The 23,864-nt window shown below is 47.2% G+C and overlaps 1 protein-coding gene across 1 annotated transcript in view; it reads left to right on the forward strand.

Moving 5' to 3' along the window:
• LOC119963804 (zinc finger protein 638-like) overlaps positions 1-23,864 on the forward strand; it is a 182,007-nt gene that overhangs the window by 108,994 nt on the left and 49,149 nt on the right. The window lies entirely within an intron of this gene.

A 23,864-nucleotide genomic window follows, 5' to 3' on the forward strand; every position in this document is an offset into this window, starting at 1 on the left:
GAAATGTCAAATCCTTAAGAATCGAGATTATTCCTCCTCTTCTACAAAAATGGATTTGGCGAGCTATAAACTAGACTCTACCGTACTAGCCTGTGAAGGCTGACCTCTTGATCTTGCTGTACGTAGCTTTCCATTTCTGTACCATTGCGGACACATCCTGTAAGTCGTCTCTGACGCATTTAACCTTTTATCTTCTTTACAGCTTGACTTCACCAGCGACAGTCCAGCTGGGTTTCGCATTGATCTTCCTCCAGCTCCACAACTCCTGTTGCATGACCCTCAAATAAATCCTCCGCAGGGTCCCAGTTCGCAGCCGAATATAGAACCTAGCTCAGGGAATGGAGCACAGTCAGTCAGTAAGGAGCCAAATCCCTGGTGGGGTCGCTCTAGACAATCAATGCAATTCATGCCACTCCCCCTTGCTAAGCCAATCCCTCAGACTGTGTCAAAGGTTTCAGAGAAGTCCACGTCTGAGACTATATTGTCCAGCACAAGGACAAAATGGTCACCTGACCTTCTTCGCTGGGCCGGTGGACCCCTGAAGGGTTCCCGTGATAACAGAGATTGCTGGAAGCCCAAGACCTATCGCGGGACACCGCTTGAATGCTATAATCTCTTACCCTTAGCGTTCCGTCTTCCACTGAGTGTGGAACACCAGAACCGTCTCAGATTCCATGTTGGCATTCCTGATGTCCCAGCAGTTGCTGCTCCTGAGGTTGATCAGCAGATCTATAAATTGCTTGTCTCAAAGGGTGTGATTTCCACCAAGCTGGAGTGTGACAAGTCATTAGGGGTGATAGAAGCAACTCGTTCCATCCAATCGAGGGTGACTGAAACTGTGAGCCCTCTCATTTTAGCTGCCCAGACGTTTGAGCTGGATAAACTGAAGGGTGGGTTTGAATCCCTCTCTCGTGATCAGCTGAAGGAGAAGTTTCTCTCCATGATCACTGCATGTCGCCTGGCAGTAGTTTTAGCTGGGCAGACTCACACTTTCCTTTCCGAATTGAGGTCTGATAGGCTGTTACGGGCAACTGGCATGGAAAAAATTGCTCCCACCCCTTTGAATTTTCCCAACCTATCCACCACAGATTTGTTAGGTCCTCATTTTCTGGATAACCTGACATGTCGCATGCTGGCAGCGAAGCAAAAGCAACATGAACCGGCAGCTGGAAAGGAGTTAAGTTCGTTCATGACAATGCCGCAGAAAAGAAAAGCTCCACCCAAAGGTGCATGGCCCCGATTTCCAGCCCGTGGTAAGCCCGCTCATTCTCCACTCAAGCTAAAGGTATTGAAGAGTTAGCTTGTGTATTTCCTGACTTTAGGCACTCTGTTGCTTTTGATTCTCTCTTCTCGGTCCCTTCCTAAAAGAAACACCTCCAGACTAATGGGCAACTCTCAGTTCATAAGGCAAAAGAACTGAAAGTTAATGGGAAAAGTAACTCTCCTTGGTACCATGATTGCTGACAGGTACTTACTTTAGGTTTCTGACTTGATGCTTTCATCTTCAGAGTCTTGACCCAACAAGTACAGATACCCCAAGATCGGTGTTGTTGGGTTACTTGGGCCACTGCTGCTCAATCAAGACGTTTTTGTTTCTGGGTGGTATTTTAAATTTTACGGGTAAATACCTGTCAGTGATGTCACTGTGGAATGTTAACTTGTGTCCTCTTCACCCTGAAGTGAAATGAACTTAATCTCACAGGCATCAATTTATCAACCAAAATGGCTGTAGCTACAGTAAGGGCATAGATTCTGATCTTGGATGTGTTTGTATTTATTTTTCGCGTTTTAGACTCTAGGGCAAGCTTTTCCTATCAGTGATTCGTCAGCAGGCACCAAAGAATTCAGCCTAAATTCAGTTTCTCTGAAGGCTGCCCTTATTCCAAAGCTGTCATTGGAGAAGGGTGCAATCCCATTTTGTAGGCCTGGATACTGCTGGTGGAAATCCAATAAGCAGAGACCAGTTATCATTGTACAAACTAACTCCTTAAAACCTTCTTCTTTGACCATTTAGCCACCTGTCATAATACCTCCCCTTTGGCCCATTGTTAATTTTTGTTCGATTACACTCTTGTGAAACGCAGGGATGCTTTCCTTACAGTAGTGGCGCTAGGTAAATAATATCCAAAAGATTTCTGCGTGCTCCAAACGGGGACCAGTTGGCTGGACACCTGGTTTTGTGATGCAGAGCGAGGCCAGCAGCGTGGGTTCAATTTACCAACAAATTTAGGAAGCAACATCACCAAGTGTCCGTTACTTTTAACCATATAATAGTTTCTCGAGGTTCTCGTGAAGCAAAACTAGCACAGTCATAGAATGAAACAGCTTTGAGGAAGGTCATTGGCCCACTGTGCCTTTGTTGGCTCTTTGGTAGAGCAAGCCAATTTAATCCAACTTCTTTGCTTTTTCCCCCCCCCCCCCAAAACACTTTGCTTTTTGCTTTTCAAATACATCCCAACATAGCAAGTCTCTTTGACTGTCCTCAACCAGTCCAGGCTTACAAAACTTAGAACATAATGCCCAATGTTAAATGTTCCTTTGGAATTTACTACTGAATCTGCTTCCACTACTTTCAGGAAATTAATTCCTGATAACTACTGACTATGTTTGAACAAAAATATATTTCTTCTTGGCGACTTCTCTGACCCTTTTATGACTCGGAGCATTTGAGCGGAGATTTAACAACCCCTCCCATTCCCCTCTCCAAAAGTTTATTTATACTTTTGTTAGTTCTTCCTCTTTACTATTCTGGATTGATACCGTTCAGGTATTTGGAAAGTCTATTTTGAATCCCATGTTTTTTTTTCCTGGTGGTTCCTTTTAAACATTGAAATAAAACAATAGGAAGAGTACATTCAACCCATAATGTCTGCCCCAGCTATTGTTATGTTGTAATTTGTAATAACTTAACTCACTGAACTTCAGCGTGCTCCAAAAGGGGACCAGTTGGCTGGACAGCTGGTTTTGTGATGTAGAGCGAGGCCAGCAGCTTGGATTCAATTCCCATACTGACTGCGGTTATTCATGGAGGCTCTACCTTCTCAACCTTGCCCTCACCTGAGGTGTGGTGATCCTTAGGTTAAACCACCACCAGTCAGCTCTCCCCCTCAAAGGGAAAAGCAGCCTATGGTCATCTGGAACTATGGCAACTTTACTTTTACTTAATGCTCCAAACAGCAAAGCATCCCTTTGTATTAGAAGTATATATTTCCATTTCTGTTGGATATTTACCCCTTGTACTGTCGCTTTCACAACCTTCTGATTCTCTGCTAACATTTAACGTAAAATCTTTGCTGTTTTGTCATTCCAGTGTTTTGTCATTCCAGTGTGGGATGGACTTCTGCATCTCTCACTTGGAGATGAAGGGAGCCGTGTTTTGGAGCAGTCATTTTCCTCATCTGCCAAAAAAAATCTTTTATCTTCCCTTAAACACCCCCTTTCTCTGTGGATTACAGTCATACCCGGAGACACATCCATTTTTCATTTATTCAAGGACAAAAGTGGAGTACACCGAATTGGCATGGTGTCCTGAGTCTTTGAGATTGCCCTATATACATAAGATGTGAAGTAGGAACAAGAGGGCCATTCAGTCCCTTGTGACTACTCGGCCAGTCGACAGGATTAATGCTGAACTTCTATATAGAACATAGAACAGTACAGCACAGAACAGGCCCTTCGGCCCTCAATGTTGTGCCGAGCAATGATCACCCTACTTTAAACCCACGTAACCCGTAACCCAACAATTCCCCCATTAACCTTACACTACGGGCAATTTAGCATGGCCAATCCACCTAACCAGCACATCTTTGGACTGTGGGAGGAAACCGGAGCACCCGGAGGAAACCCACGCACACACGGGAAGGACATGCAGACTCCACACAGACAGTGACCCAGCCGGGAATCGAACCTGGGACCCTGGAGCTGTGAAGCATTGATGCTAACCACCATGCTACCGTGAGGCCCCTTATCAACTCCACTTTTCCCAATATCCCATGATTCCCAGTGTGCCCCAAAGCATTTTGATCTCGATCTTGAATGTACTCAATGACTGAGCATTCACAGTCCTCTGAGATAGAAAATTCCAAAGATTTGAAATCCTTTGAAGCAATTCTCATCTTCCCTAGTAAGTGATAGATACCTTTTCCTGAGACCCGAGGTCCCTTTTCCTCTTAGTTTGAGATCTCAAGCCAGGAAAAATAACTTCTCCGCATCTATCTGGTCAAGTCCTGTGGAGGATTTTACACATTTCAATGAGATAACCTCTCATTCTTCTAAATTGCAGTGGATAGAGTCTCATTCCATTCACCCTGTCACCTAACACCAACCCTCTCATCCTGGGAATTAGTCTAGAGAACCTGTTGTTTTGGTACATGCAAGAGATTTTAGTTTCCCTGATGGCAGTCAGCTGCTGAAGCGCAGGGAGTGTAGTTGAACTGTTGCTACAGACCTTTTGTGGATTTTGAGATCTGTTCATTTTCTAAAGGTGTTGATGTATTCTCATAACTAAAAACTGATTTTAAATGACAATGGCCAAGTAATACAGTGAATTATTCACTGACATTCAAGCCCAGCCCAGGCTGAAATTTCCTTTGTCTTCAGGCTGCAAGTACCCTATTTAAAGTTACTATGGGCAGTGTCAGTCCAGCTCCTAATGGGCATTGGAACACAGCACAAATCTTGACTCTAATTGGGGCTGATGCCACTAACCTGACAGTGCCTGGCAAAGGAGTTGCAAGAATGCTGAGTGTACAGTAGGGGCTGTTCATCTGGAAGAGCCACTTAGAGACATTGTTGTAGCAATGTATCTAGAGCTTTTACCTTGTATCTATTCCATACTGTACTTGCCCTGGAGTGTATGATGGGGACAGTGTAGACAGAGCTTTACTCTATCTAAATCTGTGCTATACTTGGCCTGGGACTGTTTGATGGGACAGGGTAGAGGGAGCTTTACTCTGTATCTAATCATGTGTTGTACCTGCCCTGGGGGTGTTTGATGGGACAGCGTAGAGGGAGCTTTACTCTGTTTCTAACCCCGTGCTGTACCTGCCCTGGGAGCATTTGATGGGACAAGGTAGAAGGAGCTTTACTCTATCTAACCCCGTGCTGTACCTGTCCTGGGAGTGTTTGATGGAGCAGAGTAGATGGAGCTTTACTCTATCCAACCCTGTTCTGTTACTGCCATTGCCCTGGATGTGTTTGCATGCACAGAGTGGAGGGAGCTCGGCTCTGTATGTAACCTGTGCTTTACGTGCCCTGGGAGTGTTTGACGCATCAGGACAGCACTGGGTGTTTGAAATGGGGAAAATGCTTGGTTGCCCAGTGCCACCATCCCTCACTATTGCTCTACAGGGTTTGCAGAATGCAGGGAGAGATCCACTCAAACCCTATGGGTGAGAGTCTCTGGCCTCCCTCTGGCGTGATTCTCGGCAGCCTGCTGTTGGCCAGTAACAGGATCTTCTGGTCCCACTGCTATCAGATTTCCCACTGAATCCATTCCACACCGCCAGTACACCCGCCGCGGGGGTGCGCGTTGGCGGGGCGGGAATATCCTTCTGGCGTTAGCAGCCACAAGATCTCGCCACTTGTCTTAGATTTTGTCTGGAGGTGTTTCAACACAGCGGAATGTGATGCTGATCATTTTTGATCAGTGTCGCTACTGTCACAGATACTAGGGAAAACAGATTTGATTATCGTGGTGCATTCAGGTCAAGTCACTTTGAATCTCAACATAGGTCACTTCATGAGATTGTATAGTCGGCTACACAATTGAAAGACGCCGTACTAGGAAAAGGCCATGTGACATTAGCTGATGTGAAAATAGTGATTCAGGTGTCATATTTGCATTTTCTCTGCTGCAATGAAATCTTGTGTTTAGCACACTGAAGAATTCAGGCGGTTTCTTGACGAAGGACTGGCAACCAGCTGCCAACCTCAAAATCTCTCTGCCCTCAAGCAAGCAGTCCTGAGGACCGAATGGATCAGTGTGTTGAAGCAACTTCCATTTTCAGGAATTATGCTTTGACAACCCTGACTGAGGTGTTGGAAGTCTCCTCCCTCTGGTTGGAAAGGTTCTAAGTGAAAGGAATATTTGGGATTCTCCTTCCAGGTTCTAGTGAGTACAAGTCTTTGATCCATCATTGTCCAGAATTGGGCAGACTCTAACCAAGAGGCTGCAGCGGAATGGCTGGCATGAGAAATGGACATGCCACACTAGTACACTAGAAAGTGCTCGCATGTGTTGGGGCAGAATAGAGGGAGCTTTACTCTGCATCTAACCAACTGGTAACTGACCTGGAAATATTATGATGTTGACGCTGAATGCGGACAAGAACAGGGACACCTGATACCACTGTGACCAGCACTGGTGAGGCACTGTCTGCCAAAGTGCAAACATCTGACAACATTGTATTTGAGAAATATGGGGATATCTCACCATGGTAAACCTCTTCTCCTGGAATACAGTGTCGAGCACAGTTCCTTCCCCTAGTCATTTCTGTGTTTTCCTTTCTTCAGGGAAAAAGGCTCGTAGATGAGGCCCTTACAGCAGTGGTGAAGATGAGAAACTCGCAAAACCCATGCACGTTCTGTGATGAACCAGGGCTCTGCAAAAAGAACACTCAAGTTTTTTTTAAACTAATCATTACCCTGCCTAATAAACAGGAAGCTTGGACAGTTAGTACAGGAGAATACTGTACTGATATATATGGATGTAATGTTGCTTTTGAACCTTAGTAATTCTTAATTGATAGGCTGACTATAGTCCCTTTTAAATTGCAGTAATTGTCTTGTGTCAGTTAGTAATGTGTGTTTTGGGTTATCCCGCTTATTTACAGCAATTGCATTAATGTATTCTTTAGTTCCAAATGGTTCTAAAAATAAATGACCACCTTAGACAATAGTTGCTCCATTTTGTCTTGCTTTCACTACTACTTGGTCTGTTTATCTTGGCATTTTCTAGGCATTAGGGTGGCATTAGAATTAATGAAGAAAGTCTATTGCTTCTTTTTCTGCTGTTGGTTTGTGTGAGGACCATTTTTGGTTGCAAATTAGTATTTTAATTTCTTGAGTTATGGGCAACACTGCCCAGGCTAAATTATGTCCCACATCTAGTGGGACTGAGAATGTAGTACTGGGCCTCCTAAAAGACAAAGAAACGAGCACTACAGACCGGGGAGGGGTGATGGATTCCAATTTCTGATTATCATTGGTGAATAAAGTTAGGTCTGGACAGCAGTCTGGCAGCTTTCATGGTCCTTTTTTTTCCCTGACACCAGCTTGGAAATTCAGATTTATTGAGTTCAGTTTCATAATTTGCAATGGTAGAATTTTAACTTATCGTTTAGTAACATAATCAAAATCACTTGTTCGGAATCTCAACCAGGTTGTCTGTAATATCCAATCAGACACTGAACCATTTAGGTTGCATGAGTGGATCAGCGATAATAGTAACAAACATGAAATATTGTACATGAAAATATGTCGCAATGAGGGCACCCTTCTAGCTATGCTTCCTAATATAATTCATTCTTGATTTACATATGAACATACAAATTAGGAGCAGGAGTAGGCCACACAGCTCTTCAAATCTGCTCCTCCATTCAGTAAGGTCATGGCTGATCTAATTGTAACCTCAACCCCCACATTCTTGCCTACCCCCAATTAACCTTTTACCCCCTTGTTAATCAATAATTTATCATCTTCTGTCTTAAAGATATTCAAATACTCTGCTTCCACTGCCTTTTGCTGAAGAGAGCTCCAGCGATTCACTGCCTTCTGAGAGAATTTGGTTTTCCCCATCTCTGTCTTAAGTGCGCAACCCCTTATTTTTAAGCAGTGACTCAGAATTATAGAATCTCCCCAAAAGAGGGAACATCTTCTCCACATCCAATTTGAGATATTAAATTGGGGTTTCTCGGGGTTTCATACATGATCCCATTCTTTTCAAAGAAATGACATGTAATCTCAAAAAAATCTGCAATCTCATTGCTGTTTGTGGGATCTTTTTGTGCACCTATTAGCTGTCACATTTCCAACAGTGCAAAAGTGGCTACAATTACTACTTCATTGGCTGTAAAGTGCTCTGGAAAGTTTAGCTCAGTTGGCTAGATAGCTGGTTCATAATGCAGAGCAAGGTCACAGCGTGGGTTCAATTCTCTCTCTCTCCCCCCCCCCCCCCCCCCCAAGCCTATGGCTATCTGGGACTGTGGCGACTACCGTCACCTTGTGAGTAGTGATGATGATAAAGTAGATGTGGCACTCTGGTGAAATGCCATGTTGAATAGTGTTTTTCCTGAAATGCTGGCCTGATGTTTTGTATCCAGCTGGGACAGCAGATTCCAACTTTACTTCCTATATCTCCAGTTCCTCTTACCTCCAAGGTTAGACAGTTGGGCATGTCTGTTCCAGTTGGCCTGAAGAGTTGTTAGGGTTTGTTGGCTCCGCTGTAAAGTGTGGACATGTGAACATGTGTGGCTGTGTTTAAAATAGCCCCACTACTTTGAATGTAACCGTTTGTCATTTTTTCAGTTCTGTCCACATTTCCTAAAGTCTTTGGAAGATACTAACTCAGGTTGGGGCATGGTTCCTTGGGTATTGTAGTTTTCCGATAATCTGCCCAAGTGGCTGCATTTCACTAGATACGGGGCAGTGTATGGTTATTCAGCAGTGGAGGGCAGCACACCTGGCCAGACGTATGTCACAATGTAGCAGTTTATTGATTTATTTTCAAGTAGATCCACCTCCTAACCCAAGTCCCACAGCCAGTTTTAGTACCCCTACCATTGTCTTGATTGAGATAAACTTTTGTCTTGTTTTGTTATCCTTTTGTATTTGGTTACAATTGGCTTTCAACTTTTGGTGTTTTAGTTTTTTAAAAAAATGTCCTTTTGCTTCCCATAACCGCAGTAACTTGTTAATCTGACCACCATTGATTGGAAATCAAATCTTCCATTACTTAATCAATTAGGTCTGGAATTCGGCAGCATGTGACGCAGTGGTTAGCACTGGGACTACGGCGCAGAGGACCGGGTTCGAATCCCGGCCCTGGGTCACTGTCCGTATGGAGTTTTCACGTTCTCCCCGTGTCTACGTGGGTTTCACTCCCACAACCCAAAGATGTGCAAGTTAGGTGGATTGGCCATGCTAAATTGCCCCTTAATTGGAAAAAAAATAATTGGGTACTCTAAAATTTTAAAAAACATTTGGTCTGGAACAAAGAATACTGCTCTGCTAATGGTTAGTTGGAGGTAGGGACTTTGCTATGTGGCTTGGATTGAGCGCTGACAGCAACCTGCTGCTTCCTGATTTTTATGCTGCTATTGATACAGTAAAGCTGCAGCAGTTGGGATTCTAAGATGTGGAATGGCAGAATAATGTAAAAGCATGCTTTCTAAAGCAAGCCTCTCTGGCAAAGGTTGTCCAAAGTGAGACCCAACTGTATCAAGCCTCAGTGCTAGAACACCATACAACATTAATTCTTTAATATATTAGCAGTAACTGACACATGACTAGGCAGCATCCCCCATACAGTCATCTGTTTATTTTTCTGAAGAACATTGCCTAACCAGATGGTATTCACCTAACACGTTTCTGATTGACAGAATGTAAGGCATTGCAGGTTTGCTTACAACTTCATGTCATACCGTATAACTTCATAAGGCAACTTTTGTGTTTAATCGGTTTTACATTGTATAATGAAGGTTGCACTCCTCTTGATCAAGAGGGATTCTCATTGAGAGCTGTTCAAGCATTTTTGACAGCTCTGCAGCCATTTGAACCATGTTTGGTTCCAACTATTCTTAAATATTTAACTAGTTGCATTTGTCGAAATGAGCTGACTCAAAAGCAATCCAGCAAGCGCGTGCGGTTCTTTCAGTCTGTTACTTATGACCCAAAGATTGGTAACAGATGAAAGATTAGGCATGGCATGTTGGCAGCCATGGATTCACCTTGTTGGCTAACTCCCATCAGTTCCTCTGGGCACAGATGTACCTTGATGTGGAAATCTACTTGCCTGGTTACATAGCACACTGTGGGCATGTTGACGATTCGCAGTGTGTCATATTTTGTACCATCCTAAGAAGATCTACCAAAAAGACTTGCAAGCTGGTGTATATTATGCAGGAGTCTTTCAGATATGAAATTGCTAGGCGCTGGATACTGTGCTGAACCCTGGAAGGCGAGATAACCTTGTTATGGTGGACAAGGAGTGACAGTAGCCAGTGCACAGAGGGGCAGTTTCATCTGGACACCTTTCTCCCAGATAGCACTTGTTTTTAAAAAAAAAACACACATGGGGTATATCTTTCCTGGTTTCCGATACAAAATCTATTTTACAAACCAGGCTTTCAGTGGAAGAAGCACAGCATCTCGACATATTGTGTCATGGACACTAAATGCATCAAGGACAAGTATATTCCGTTAACAATGCACACTGCACACTGTTGAACAACTCTCATACTCAGAAATCAAAATCACAGAAGCAGGGATTAAGTTCAAAAGATGAGTGATTTTGAGAACACAGCAATTCACAGAAGCACATATATTTTGCTATATCTACTTGGGTGAACAGTTTGCCTTCTGAGAGCGAGCATTTTAGTTTGGGGCTAATGAACAGTCAGTTTGCTGCTGATTGCACAATGGTGTTTGGAGGCAATCACCATCGTGCTTGCCTGAGAGTCAGGTGGATCCCACAACAGATCCACTGTACCCTTCAGTCAGCTGCAGTCCTGTGGAAGTCTGACACTCATTCTCCCTTGAGCGGGGTGGAGGAGTGACAAATGGGCTGAAATCTGAGTCAGCCTCCTGATGATTTGCCCCAAACCAGTTCCAAGTATGTGTTGTCGCAGGAACCTGATCACGCCTTGTGCATCATTGATGAGGACATCACAGATTAGAATTTGATTCTTAAAGAAATTCCACATTAGTTGTGATGCTTAGTTTCACTGATGTCAATTAGTCTTTGGTTCTGGAGATTCCCCTGGCAGCTATCTTCTATTGCTGCAAGAAAGCCAAGGAATATATGACCGTGGTCAGATGTTGGTCACCATCTCCAGAGCCACAATGCTCATATTCAAATTCCAATAATCATGAAAAATAAGGCCGACACATTTCAACAATGTTCTATAATTTTTTTTAACTAAAAAGTTGTTAACTAAATGATACTTTCTCACTTGTGTTCTGTGTACTTGTTCTTGAAGTTTTTTTAAATAAGCCATCTAATTACCAAAAAATGGGTTTGATGGATCCTGGTTAGGAGCTGCATGTGTCCTTAATGAGAGCTGCATGCTGCTCTGGAGCTGCAGCTTGCAGATCCCAAACCCATGTGATTTAGTTTACTTGCAAGGTTGGAAGTCAGTTGTGTTTTATTGGTTAACTACGGTCCATAAATTGTATAATGAGCACTGTGTATAGTGCTGATGAAGAAGCAGATAAATGGTTAAAATTACTGTGGAATGCTGCGAAACACATGAATGGGCTCAAATTGCAGTTGTGCACCATTTTGAGGAGATGTATTAAGGGGTGCCACAAGGCAGGTGTGTGAGATTGATGTGCCTGCTAAATGGCAACCTATTTATATATTTTAAAAATTATTGTCAGTACTTAATATTTATTAGTGTCACAAGTCGGCTTAACACTGCAAATGAAGTGACTGTGAAAAGCCCCTAGTTGCCACGCGCCTGTTCGGGTACACTGAGGGGGAATTCAATGTCCAAATCACCTAACTGCCCGTCTTTCTGGACTTGTGGGAGGAAACAGGAGCACCTGGAGGAAAGCCACGTAGTCACGGGGTGAATGTGCAGACTTCACGCATACAGGGAGTGACCCAAGCCGGGAATCAAACCCCAGTCCCTGGTGCTGTGAAGCAACAGTGTTAACTACTGTGCCCCCATCAGGAATTGAAATACTTTAGCAATTGAAATCATTTCCTAGCCAAACTAAATTATCGACAGTCTTCATTTGATCCTTGGGATTTGTGAAGGGTTATTTAGTACTCACTGTACATGCAGGAAATTTAATTCCAGAGTCCTACATTTTATTCTTGGGAGGTATCTGGAGCATTTAAAAATACCTCGAGGCACTGTACCTGTTCACGAGTGGATGACCTGCCCTAAAAGGGTCTAGTGCAGAATACTGTGATATGTAACATCAGCATCTAAATAGATTATAACCGTTTTCATTTTGGGAATATGTTGTTCTTTCTTGCATTAATAACTTGTATTAAAATTAATTGCTCTCTCAAGCTTTAGGAGAAGAGATATGCGAATGGTAGGAGGATGAGGGCATTCGTTATGTGGAAAGACCAGAGAAATGGAAGATTATTCTCCTTACTACGTGGGAGGTCATGGAGATTTGATGTAGAGTTATTTAAAATTACAAAGGATTTGGATGTAGTTGCTAGGGGGACATTGTTCCCAGTGGCCAATAACCATTGAACACAGATTTAAGATAAGTGGCAAAAATATTTTGGGAGCGGAAATTAATGTGAATTTATTTTTCCTGAATTGTTTTGGTTTGAGATATATTGCCTGAAATGGTGCTGGAGACAGATGCAATAGTGAATTTCAAAGTGAATTGACGTACTCTTGAGAAATTTAAAGAAACATGCGGAAAGAGCAGAGAGAGGGACAAATTGGATAGCTCTTTCAGGTAGCTAGCACAGATGTGGGCCAAGTAGCCATCTGTGCTGCGTTGTATCTGCCATGCAGTTTCCTTGGTGCTTGAATTGGCAACGGGTTAGAGATCAGAAGTTTATTTCTTTGCCCACTGACATTTAGGATGGAGGCTTTGTCTTGACAGGTTACTGCTTCAAGTTCTCTTACCCCCCTCCCCAAAAGAATGATTGGTTATAATTTAGTGAAGCATAGAATCCCTACAGTCAGAAGGCCATTCAGCCCATCGAGTGTGCTGACCCTCCCATGCATTGATAATGGCCAATCCACCTGACCTGTATAACTTGGACTGGGAAGAAACCGGAGCATCCGAAGGAAACTCATGCAAACACGGAGAATGTGCAAACTCCACACAGGTAGTCACCCAAGGCCGTAATGGAACCCAGGTCCCCAGCACTGAGACAACAGTCCTAGCCACTGTGCTGCCTACCTAATATCTCACGGCACAATTTTGACGGTTACATCTATTTAAAAATTAACTTATCGGGAAAGCTGTTGATTAATTCGGCCAGAGACAAGTTAATCAAGATGTTCTTTTCATAAATTAAAGAGTACCCAACTTCATCTTTTTTCCAAATAAGGGGCAATTCAGCGTGGCCAATCCACCTACCCTGCACATCTTTGGGTTCTGGGGGTGAGACCCAAGCAGACACTGGGAGAATGTGCAAACACCACACAGACAGTGTCCTGGGCCGGGACCGAACTCCGGTCCTCAGCGCTTTGAGGCAGCAGTGCTAGCCACCGTGCTGCCCCTTAATCGAGATAATATGTTGATGGCAAAGAACAAAGTAGTGCTGAAATAAAGAGACATACTTTCAAAGCTTTCTGTCTTGGCTCTGAGTCGACCTGGCTGGTTTGAATTTGTAACAAAAGCTTGGCAGTTAACTGTTTCTTGCTACATTCGCCATGGCAACACCTCTACCTATTAATCTCCACTGAGAAATTCTATGAAAAATTCTAATCCTACGGTGCAGGAGGAGGCCATTCGGCCTATTGTGTCTACACCGACATTCTGAAGGAGTAACATACCCAGGCCCACTCCTCCGTCCTATCGTAGGAACACTATGGACACTAAGGAACAATTTAGTATGGCCAATACACATACCCTCATCTTTGGACTATGGAAGGAAACTGCGGCGCCCGGAGGAAACCACGCAGACACAGGGAGAACGTGCAAACTCCACAGACAGTGACCCAAGGCTGGAATTGAACCCAGGTCCCTGGTGCTGTGAGGCAGCAGGGCGAACCACTGTGCTGCCCCATGCCAACCAATTGGCACTCTCTTCAGCAGTATAAATTGTTGCCCCCTTACTGTTAATTCATCTTGTGTTTTTAAAAAAATCATTTGCAGGATGTGGGCATTGCTGGCACGGCTAACATTTATTGCCCATTCCTAATTGCCCTTCAGACAGTGATGATGAGCCGACTTCTTGAACTGATGCAGTCCCTGAGGTGCAGGTAAACCCACAGTTAGCTGTTAGTAGAAGATAAAAAGCTTCAAGAGTATGTCTCTATTCAGCAAACCCTACATTGGCTGCATTCTAGTTGAAGCCCCTGGTGGGATTTTCAGCTCACCAAAACTTTAATCTGGGTCCTGATCAAGTAAGAAACTGGTTTCTGTATTGTGCACAGTGGAGCTGCCTATTAGATGTTACAACTGATGCTTGCAGTGGAGGTTGCTTTCCTGGAGTAAAAACAAAAGGAAAAATTACAATATAAATTAAGCTAAGTGAAGAAATTTTCTAATCTAGAATTGGGGTTAATGACTACTGAAACAACTTTAAAATGTGATCACGATTGCTTCATTTTCCACGAGAATTCAAACCTTGGCAATTGCTAATGCACAAAAGCTATGCTTGTTTCTGCATACTTGCCACAACACAGTCTATTGTACGTGTGCAGGCTCATTGTAAGTGCTGTCCAATTAGTCACACTCCTGTGCTCTTTCCACAAAGCCCTGTAGATTTTTCCAATTTCAATAATTTATCCAATTAATTGAAAGAAAGTCACTGTTTGAATCTGCTTCCACACGATTCAGGCAGTGCATTCCAGACTTGAACAGTCCCTGCATTATGTATCCCTTCTGTTTTGTCAGCTAGTTGGCTTAATGCCATGTTGTCTTGTCATGTGAGAGTACCTTTAAGAAATGGGTGTTTAAGAAATGTTCCTTTGGACTTCCGGTGGCATTTGCGAGTGGGTCGGCCGCATCGAGCAGAGCTCCCGCCGATGGCCACTATTTGCGGCGCTTTTGGGGGTTTCCCCGATTCTTCGCTTCCCTGTTTACGTGTGGAAATGGGAGGGGTGGACCCGTGGAGGTTTCTGCACCTGAGGGAACGGGAGTACTCGTTTTTCTCAGCAGTCCATAAGGTATACTCGCGGATCGACTTTTTCGTGGTGGGGAAGGCTTTGCTGGCTGGGATTAAGGGGTCGGAATACTCTGCAATTGCAGTGTCAGATCATGCTGGTGGTAGCTCCATATCTGATTAGCAAGGTTATTGAGGAATTTTATGAAAGGTTGGACAGGTCAGAGCCACCTGGGAGAGACTGTGAGATGCAGAAGTTTCTAGATGGGTTGGAGTACCCGAGGTTAGGGGAGGGGGACAGGGCTACATTAGAAGGAGCGATAGTGGAGCAGGAGATGAAGGATGCGATTGGGAGGATGCAGTTGGGGAAGGTGGCAGGGCCGGATGGGTTTCCGCTGGAATATTATAAAAAATTCAAGGATAAGCTGGCACACCTGATGGTGGGGATGTTTGAAGAGGCGATAGAGAAGGGGGTGTTGCCACAAACCTTGGGGCAGGCATCGATTTCTCTGTTGCTAAAAAAAAAAGGACCCGAAGGAGTGTGGGTCATATAGGCCCATTTCGCTTCTGAATGTGGACGCAAAAGTATTGGCAAAGGTCCTGGCGGGTAGGCTGGAGTAGTGCCTCCCGAAGGTGATAGGTGAAGATCAGACAGGGTTCGTGAGAGGAAGGCAGCTCTTTTCAAACATTAGAAGGGTATTGAACGTTGTTATGCCACCGTCAGCGGGGAAGGAAACGGAGGTGGTTGGGGCACTGGATGCTGAGAAGGCGTTTGACCGGGTAGAACGACTTGATGGCAGTTCTGGAGCGGTTTGGGATTGGACAAAGATTTGTGAACTGGGTAAAGCTACTATATAAGGAGCCAAGGGCGAGTGTCTGCACAAACAACATCAGCTCGAGATACTTTTCTCTCCACCGTGGGACTAGGCAGGAATGTCCTATGTCCACCCCTGCTGTTTACACTTGAGATTGAGCCGTTGGCCATCACATTAAGAAGTTCGGGGGTATGGAAAGGAATAGTGTGCGGGGGGAGGGGGAAGTTGGGGCATAGGGTGTCCTTATATGCCGATGATTTGCTGTTATACGTGTCAGAACAGTGTGTGTCGATGGGGGGAATATTGGAGCTGCTTGGAGTGTTTGGGTCTTTCTCGGGTACAAACTAAATTCATAGAATTTACAGTGTAGAAGGAGGCCATTCGGCCCATCGAGTCTGAACCAGCTCTTGGAAAGAGCACCCTACCCAAGCCCACACCTCCACCCTATCCTAGTAACCCACCCAACACTAAGGGCAATTTTGGACACTAAGAAGCAATTTAGCATGGCCAATCCACCTAACCTGCACATCTTTGGACTGGGAGGAAACCAGAACGCCTGGAGGAAACCGACGCACACACGGGGAGAACGTGCAGACTCCACACAGTGACCCAAGCCGGAATCGAACCTGGGACCCTGGAGCTGAGAAGCAATTATTCTAACCACTATGCTACTGTGCTGCCCGTCTAAATCTAGAGTATTTTGTGGTGTCTCGGTCGGGGCACTTTAGGTACCTGGGGGTGCAGGTTGCCCGTGGGTGGGGGGGGCTCCACATTTCTAGTTTGGTGGGGAGAGTGAAAGCTGATATGGCAAGGTGGGATGGTCTCCCTCTGTCACTGGCGGGTCGGGTACAGGCAGTTAAAATGACCGTGCTGCTGCAATTTCTGTTTATTTTCCAATGCCTGCCGATTTTCCTGCCAAAGGCTTTTTTCAGAGAGATTGAGGGAAGGATTACTTTGTTCATATGGGGAGGGAAGGTGACCAGAGTTGGAAAGGTGCTGCTACAGAGGGGAAGGCAGGCAGTGGGTTTGGATCTTCCGAACCTGATGTATTACTACTGGACAGTGAATGTGGAGAAAGTGCGGAGCTGGGAGAGGCAGGTTGATTCCCAGTGGGTCAGAATGGAGGAGAGTTTGTGCAGGGGGTCGGGATTGAAAGCACGAGCAACAGCGCCGCTCCCGTTAGCTCCGGGAAAGTACTCAGAGTCCGGTTATATTAGCTTCATTGAGAATTTGGAGGCATTTCGCCAACACTTCGGGTTGGGGGCAGGGTCGAGGGAAATGCCGATTCGGGGGAACCACAGATTTGAGCCAGGGAGGTGGGATAGAAATTTTCGGAAAAGGGAGGAGAAGGGGATGAAGACACAAAAAGATTTGTTTCTTAGGGGTTGGTTTGTAGGGTTGAAGGAGCTGGAAGCAAAGTATGGGCTGGAGCAGGGGTAATTGTTTAGATACATGCAGGTTCGAGATTTTGCCAGAAAGGAGATACAGAGCTTCCTGGTGGAGCCGGCCTCCACATTGCTGGAGGAGGTGCTGACGACAGGGGGACTGAAGAAGGGAGTAGTGTCAGCGGTTTACGGAGCTATTTTGGAAGGGGGGAAGCAAAGTGGGAGGAAGAGTTGGGAGAGGATATGGAGGAGGGGTTCTGGTGTGAGGTGCTCCGGAGAGTGAATGCCTCCACCTCGTGCGTGAGGTTGGGGCTGATACAGCTGAAGGTGGTATACAGAGCACACCTCACGAGGGCGAGGATGAGCCGATTCTTTGAAGGAGTAGAAGATGTGTGTGAACATTGCGGGGTGTCCCGCTAATCACGTTAATATGTTTTGGTCCTGTCCAATTACTGGAAGGCAGTTTTTAAGGTAATTTCTAAAGTGGTGCATGTGAAACTGGACCCGGGTCCCCGGTTGGCAATATTCGGGGTGTCAGACCAGCCAGGGTTGGAAACGGATGCGGAGGGAGATAATGTCGCCTTCGCCTCGTTTGGTGGGAGGATGGGATCGTTGTTATTGATATGGGGATTGGCATATTTGTTACTGATTATTGTTGTTGGTGGGTGTAAATTTGGGAGAAAATGTGAAAAGGGAGAAGAATTAAAAAAAAAATTTTTAAAGACACAAATGTACCTTTACGTAATGGGTGTTTATCAGCGATGTCAGAGTGTGGGTGGAGCTGGGCTGTCCGTCAGCTTTTTACTTTCGTTTTAGGCTGTTTGCTGCAGGGTGTGTTTTAGTTTTGTTTTCAGTGTTGGAGCTGAAGCCAGACACCGCAGGTGTACTGTTGATCTCTCTGCTGGGAAAAGACTATCTCTCGATCATTTGGTGAATTCAGAATTATAAATGTTTTCAGTAGTGACTGTAAACCTGATGTGCTTCTGATAAAAGGTGTTTCTTCTGTCTTCTGGATGTTGTTTGAAATGAAATTAAATGAAAATGAAAATCGCTTATTGTCACGAGTAGGCTTCAATGAAGTTACTGTGAAAAGCCCCTAGTCGCCACATTCCGGCGCCTGTCCGGGGAGGCTGGTACGGGAATCGAACCGTGCTGCTGGCCTGCTTGGTCTGCTTTAAAAGCCAGCGATTTAGCCTTGTGAGCTAAACCAGCCCTTCCAGTTTGGGATGTTATTAAGGATTACTTAATGTTGTATTTTTTGGGGGTTGTATTTGAATTAATGTTTGCTAAGATGTTACTATGTTTTAAAAAGGTTAACTTTGAGTTCATAGAGTAATCATTGTTTTGCTTTAAAAAATATTTTCCATTTCTGCTGTATCACACCTGTAGAGTGGGCCGTGTACTCCCCATACCACAATCTATTAAAAGTTGTGTGTCAGGTGAAGTCCATGATACACTTTGGGGCTCTCTAAACCCTGGCCCATAACACTCTGGTTACTGGCAGTGGAGATAATTTCTATCTATATACTTCTATCAAAACTACATGTAATTTTGAACACTTGATTCTCCCCACAATCTTAGATTGACTCCAATAGTGCCAGTTTCTTTTTCTGAATAGTAAGAAGTCTTCCAACAGCAGGTTAAAGTCCAACAGGTGTGTTTCAAATCACTAGCTTTCGGAGCGCAGCTCCTTCCTCAGGTGTGTTCTGTATGGCACCTGATGTGGTGTCTCACAATCGAAATCTTCCAATAACCTGAACGTCTCTGGTCTCGACATGACATTGTCTCAATCTTTCTACCAAAATGCTTCATTTGTTGGTGGGAAGCCTCCATGGAGTACAAAACCCTGCTGTAGTTTTCTGTGCAAGTATTCTGATCAGACCAGTGTTGCTATTAATAAGCTTGACCAATGGAGAGGGTAGGAAGTGGTTCACTGCAGCATTTGGTTTTGTTTTAAAACACCTCAATCCACCCTAAATGCATCTCCTTCAATATTTTTACTTGGGAAGTGAACTTAGCTGATTGGGCTACAACGTGGGTAGAGTTGCAGTGACAGGCATTTATGGAGATATCTTATGCTCAAGATTTATCCCACTGAGAAATAAGGCCTCTTTGAGAAGGATACAATATCTATAACTGAATAAGGAAGGTAAGGATAGCATCAAATTGAAAGGAACACTATAAATCTGCAAAGTTTAGTGGTAGATCCAAAGATTGGTTAACTTTTAAGAACCTCTAGAGAATGGCAATCAATAATGAAGAGCAAGAGAGAAAGCTAGCTAGTAATATAACCTCAAAAGAATTTAAACATTATTTAAATGAGAAAAAGTGTAACTAAAGCTAATGGTCTTCCAGAGAGTGAATTTGTGGAATTGATCATGGAAAATACGGAAATGGCAGAGGTGTTGAACAGGTATTTTGCATGTCTTCTCTGCAGAAGGCTTGGAAAACTTCCAAACTTACTTAACTCAAGAGGCAAAAAGGAGAACTTAAAACAATCATCACCATGGAAAGATGTTTGAAAAAGCATTGGACCTAAAGGCCAACAAGTCCCCGGGACGAGATGGCACGCATTCTAGAGTCTTAAGAGAAGTGCCTCCTTAGATTCTGGAAGGGTTCTAGAGGATTGGAAAAGAGCGAATTAATTATTCGAATGAGGAGAGAAGCAGGAAATTACAGGCTAGTTAACCTAAAATCTTAAATTGCTGGTCCATTATTAAGGAGGTTAAAGCAGAATACTTAGAAAATCATAATTTGATCAGGCAGACTCATCATGGGTTTGAAAGTGAATTTGTGCTTTTAATTAATTTATTAGTTTCTTTGGTGAGCGAGGAGGCTGTCTGTCTCCCCCCGCTGTGCCGAGTGAGCAAGGAGGCTGTTTGTCCCCATGCCTAGCTAGGAGGCTGGGTGTTTTTCCATGTGCCAAGCACCAGGGATGTGTTTCCCCCTGTGCTGAACGAGGCGGCTGTGTTTTTCCTCCTGTGCCGAGCGAGGAGGCTGTGTTTTCCCGTGCCGAGTGAGGAGGCTGTGTTTTCCCGTGCCGAGCGAGGAGGCTGTGTTTTCCCGTGCCGAGCGAGGAGGCTGTGTTTTCCCGTGCCGAGCGAGGAGGCTGTGTTTTCCCGTGCCGAGCGAGGAGGCTGTGTTTTCCCGTGCCGAGCGAGGAGGCTGTGTTCTCCCGTGCCGAGCGAGGAGGCTGTGTTTTGTCGTGCCGACGAGGAGGCTGTGTTTTGTCGTGCCGAGCGAGGGGGCTGTGTTTCCCCCTGTGCTGAGCGAGGGGGCTGTGTTTTTCCTCCTGTGCTGAGCGAGGAGGCTGTGTTTTCCCGTGCCGAGCGAGGAGGCTGTGTTTTCCCGTGCCGAGCGAGGAGGCTGTGTTTTCCCGTGCCGAGCGAGGAGGCTGTGTTTTCCCGGGCCGAGCGAGGAGGCTGTGTTTTCCCGTGCCGAGCGAGGAGGCTGTGTTTTCCCGTGCCGAGCGAGGAGGCTGTGTTTTCCCGTGCCGAGCGAGGAGGCTGTGTTTTCCCGTGCCGAGCGAGGAGGCTGTGTTTTCCCGTGCCGAGCGAGGGGGCTGTGTTTCCCCCTGTGCTGAGCGAGGGGGCTGTGTTTCCCCCTGTGCTGAGCAAGGGGGCTGTGTTTTCCCATGCCGAGCGAGGGGGCTGTGTTTTCCCCTATGCTGAGCGAGGGGGCTGTGTTTTCCCATGCCGAGCGAGGGGGCTGTGTTTTCCCCTATGCTGAGTGAGGGGGCTGTGTTTTTCCTCCTGTGCTGAGCGTGGGGGCCGTGTTTCCCCCTGTGCTGAGCGAGGGGGCTGTGTTTTTTCCACGATGCCGAGCGAGGAGGCTGCGTTTCCCCTGTTCTGAGCAAGGAGGCTGTGTTTTCCGCCGTGCGGGGTGAGGAGGCTTTTTTCCCCCCCCTGTGTAGGTCAAGGAGGCTGCGTTTCACCCCCGTGAAGGAAAAAGACGCTGTGTTTTCCCCTATACTGGGCCAAGAAACTGTTTTTTGCCCCGTGCTGGTTGAGGAGGCTGTGTTTTCCCCCGTGTGGGTCAAGGGGGCTGAGCTTACCCCCGTGCCGGAAGTAGGCTGTGTCTTCCACCAAGCGGAGCGTGGAGGCTGTTTTTTTTTCCCCCTGTGCTGGGCTAGGAGGCTGCGTTTTGCCGGGCCGAGCGAGGGGGCTGCGTTTTGCCGAGCGAGGAGGCTGCGCTTTGCTGGGCCGAGCGAGGAGGCTGCGGTTTGCCGGGCCGAGCGAGGGGGCTGCGTTTTGCCGGGCCGAGCGAGGGGGCTGCGTTTTGCCGAGCGAGGAGGCTGTGTTTTCCCGTGCCGAGCAAGGAGGCTGTGTTTTGTCGTGCCGAGCGAGGTGGCTGTGTTTCCCCCTGTGCTGAGCGAGGGGGCTGTGCTTTTCCTCCTGTGCTAAGCGAGGGGGCCGTGTTTCCCCCTGTGCTGAGCGAGCGGGCTGTGTTTTCCCGCGCCGAGCGAGGAGGCTGTGTTTTCCCGTGCCGAGCGCGGAGGCTGTGTTTTCCCGTGCCGAGCGAGGAGGCTGTGTTTTCCTGTGCTGAGCGAGGGGGCTGTGTTTCCCCCTGTGCTGAGCGAGGGGGCTGTGTTTTTCCTCCTGTGCTGAGCGAGGAGGCTGTGTTTTCCCGTGTCGAGCGAGGAGGCTGTGTTTTCCCTTGCCGAGCGAGGAGGCTGTGTTTTCCCGTGCCGAGCGAGGAGGCTGTGTTTTCCCGTGCCGAGCGAGGAGGCTGTGTTTTCCTGTGCCGAGCGAGGGGGCTGTGTTTCCCCCTGTGCTGAGCGAGGGGGCTGTGTTTTTTCCACGATGCCGAGCGAGGAGGCTGCGTTTCCCCTGTTCTGAGCAAGGAGGCTGTGTTTTCCGCCGTGCGGGGTGAGGAGGCTTTTTTCCCCCCCCTGTGTAGGTCAAGGAGGCTGCGTTTCACCCCCGTGAAGGAAAAAGACGCTGTGTTTTCCCCTATACTGGGCCAAGAAACTGTTTTTTGCCCCGTGCTGGTTGAGGAGGCTGTTTTTTCCCCCGTGTGGGTCAAGGGGGCTGAGCTTACCCCCGTGCCGGAAGTAGGCTGTGTCTTCCACCAAGCGGAGCGTGGAGGCTGTTTTTTTTCCCCCTGTGCTGAGCTAGGAGGCTGCGTTTTGCCGGGCCGAGCGAGGGGGCTGCGTTTTGCCGAGCGAGGGGGCTGCGTTTTGCCGAGCGAGGGGGCTGCGTTTTGCCGGGCCGAGCGAGGGGGCTGCGTTTTGTCGGGCCGAGCGAGGAGGCTGCGTTTTGCCGGGCGGAGCGAGGGGGCTGCGTTTTGCCGGGCCGAGCGAGGGGTCTGCGTTTTGCCGAGCGAGGAGGCTGTGTTTTCCCGTGCCGAGCATGGAGGCTGTGTTTTGTCGTGCCGACGAGGAGGCTGTGTTTTCCCGTGCCGAGCGAGGGGGCTGTGTTTCCCCCTGTGCTGAGCGAGGGGGCTGTGCTTTTCCTCCTGTGCTGAGCGAGGGAGCCGTGTTTCCCCCTGTGCTGAGCGAGGGGGCTGTGTTTTTCCTCCTGTGCTGAGCGAGGAGGCTGTGTTTTCCCGTGCCGAGCGAGGAGGCTGTGTTTTCCCGTGCCGAGCGAGGAGGCTGTGTTTTCCCGTGCCGAGCGAGGAGGCTGTGTTTTCCCGTGCCGAGCGAGGAGGCTGTGTTTTCCCCGTGCCGAGCGAGGAGGCTGTGTTTTCCCGTGCCGAGCAAGGAGGCTGTGTTTTCCCGTGCCGAGCGAGGAGGCTGTGTTTTCCTGTGCTGAGCGAGGGGGCTGTGTTTCCCCCTGTGCTGAGCGAGGGGGCTGTGTTTTTCCTCCTGTGCTGAGCGAGGAGGCTGTGTTTTCCCGTGCCGAGCGAGGAGGCTGTGTTTTTCCATGCCGAGCGAGGAGGCTGTGTTTTCCCGTGCTGAGCAAGGGGGCTGTGTTTCCCCCTGTGCTGAGCGAGGGGGCTGTGTTTCCTCCTGTGCCGAGCGAGGAGGCTGTGTTTTCCCGTGCCGAGCGAGGAGGCTGTGTTTTCCCGTGCCGAGCGAGGAGGCTGTGTTTTCCCGTGTCGAGCGAGGAGGCTGTGTTTTCCCGTGCCGAGTGAGGAGGCTGTGTTTTTCCATGCCGAGCGAGGAGGCTGTGTTTTCCCGTGCTGAGCAAGGGGGCTGTGTTTCCCCCTGTGCTGAACGAGGGGGCTGTGTTTTCCTCCTGTGCTGAGCGAGGGGGCTGTGTTTTCCCCCTGTGCTGAGCGAGGGGGCTGTGTTTCCGCCTGTGCTGAGCGAGGGGGCTGTGTTTCCCCCTGTGCTGAGCGAGGGGGCTGTGTTTCCCCCTGTGCTGAGCGAGGGGGCTGTGTTTCCCCCTGTGCTGAGCAAGGGGGCTGTGTTTTTCCTCCTGTGCTGAGCGAGGAGGCTGTGTTTTCCCATGCCGAGCGAGGGAGCTGTGTTTTCCCCTATGCTGAGCGAGGGGGCTGTGTTTTCCTCCTGTACTGAGCGAGGGGGCTGTGTTTCCCCCTGTGCTGAGCGAGGGGGCTGTGTTTCCCCCTGTGCTGAGCAAGGGGGCTGTGTTTTCCCATGCCGAGCGAGGGGGCTGTGTTTTCCCCTATGCTGAGTGAGGGGGCTGTGTTTTTCCTCCTGTGCTGAGCGTGGGGGCCGTGTTTCCCCCTGTGCTGAGCGAGGGGGCTGTGTTTTTTCCACGATGCCGAGCGAGGAGGCTGCGTTTC

The sequence above is a fragment of the Scyliorhinus canicula genome, chromosome 3 (genome assembly GCF_902713615.1).
Source record: "Scyliorhinus canicula chromosome 3, sScyCan1.1, whole genome shotgun sequence".
Lineage (NCBI taxonomy): Eukaryota > Metazoa > Chordata > Chondrichthyes > Carcharhiniformes > Scyliorhinidae > Scyliorhinus > Scyliorhinus canicula.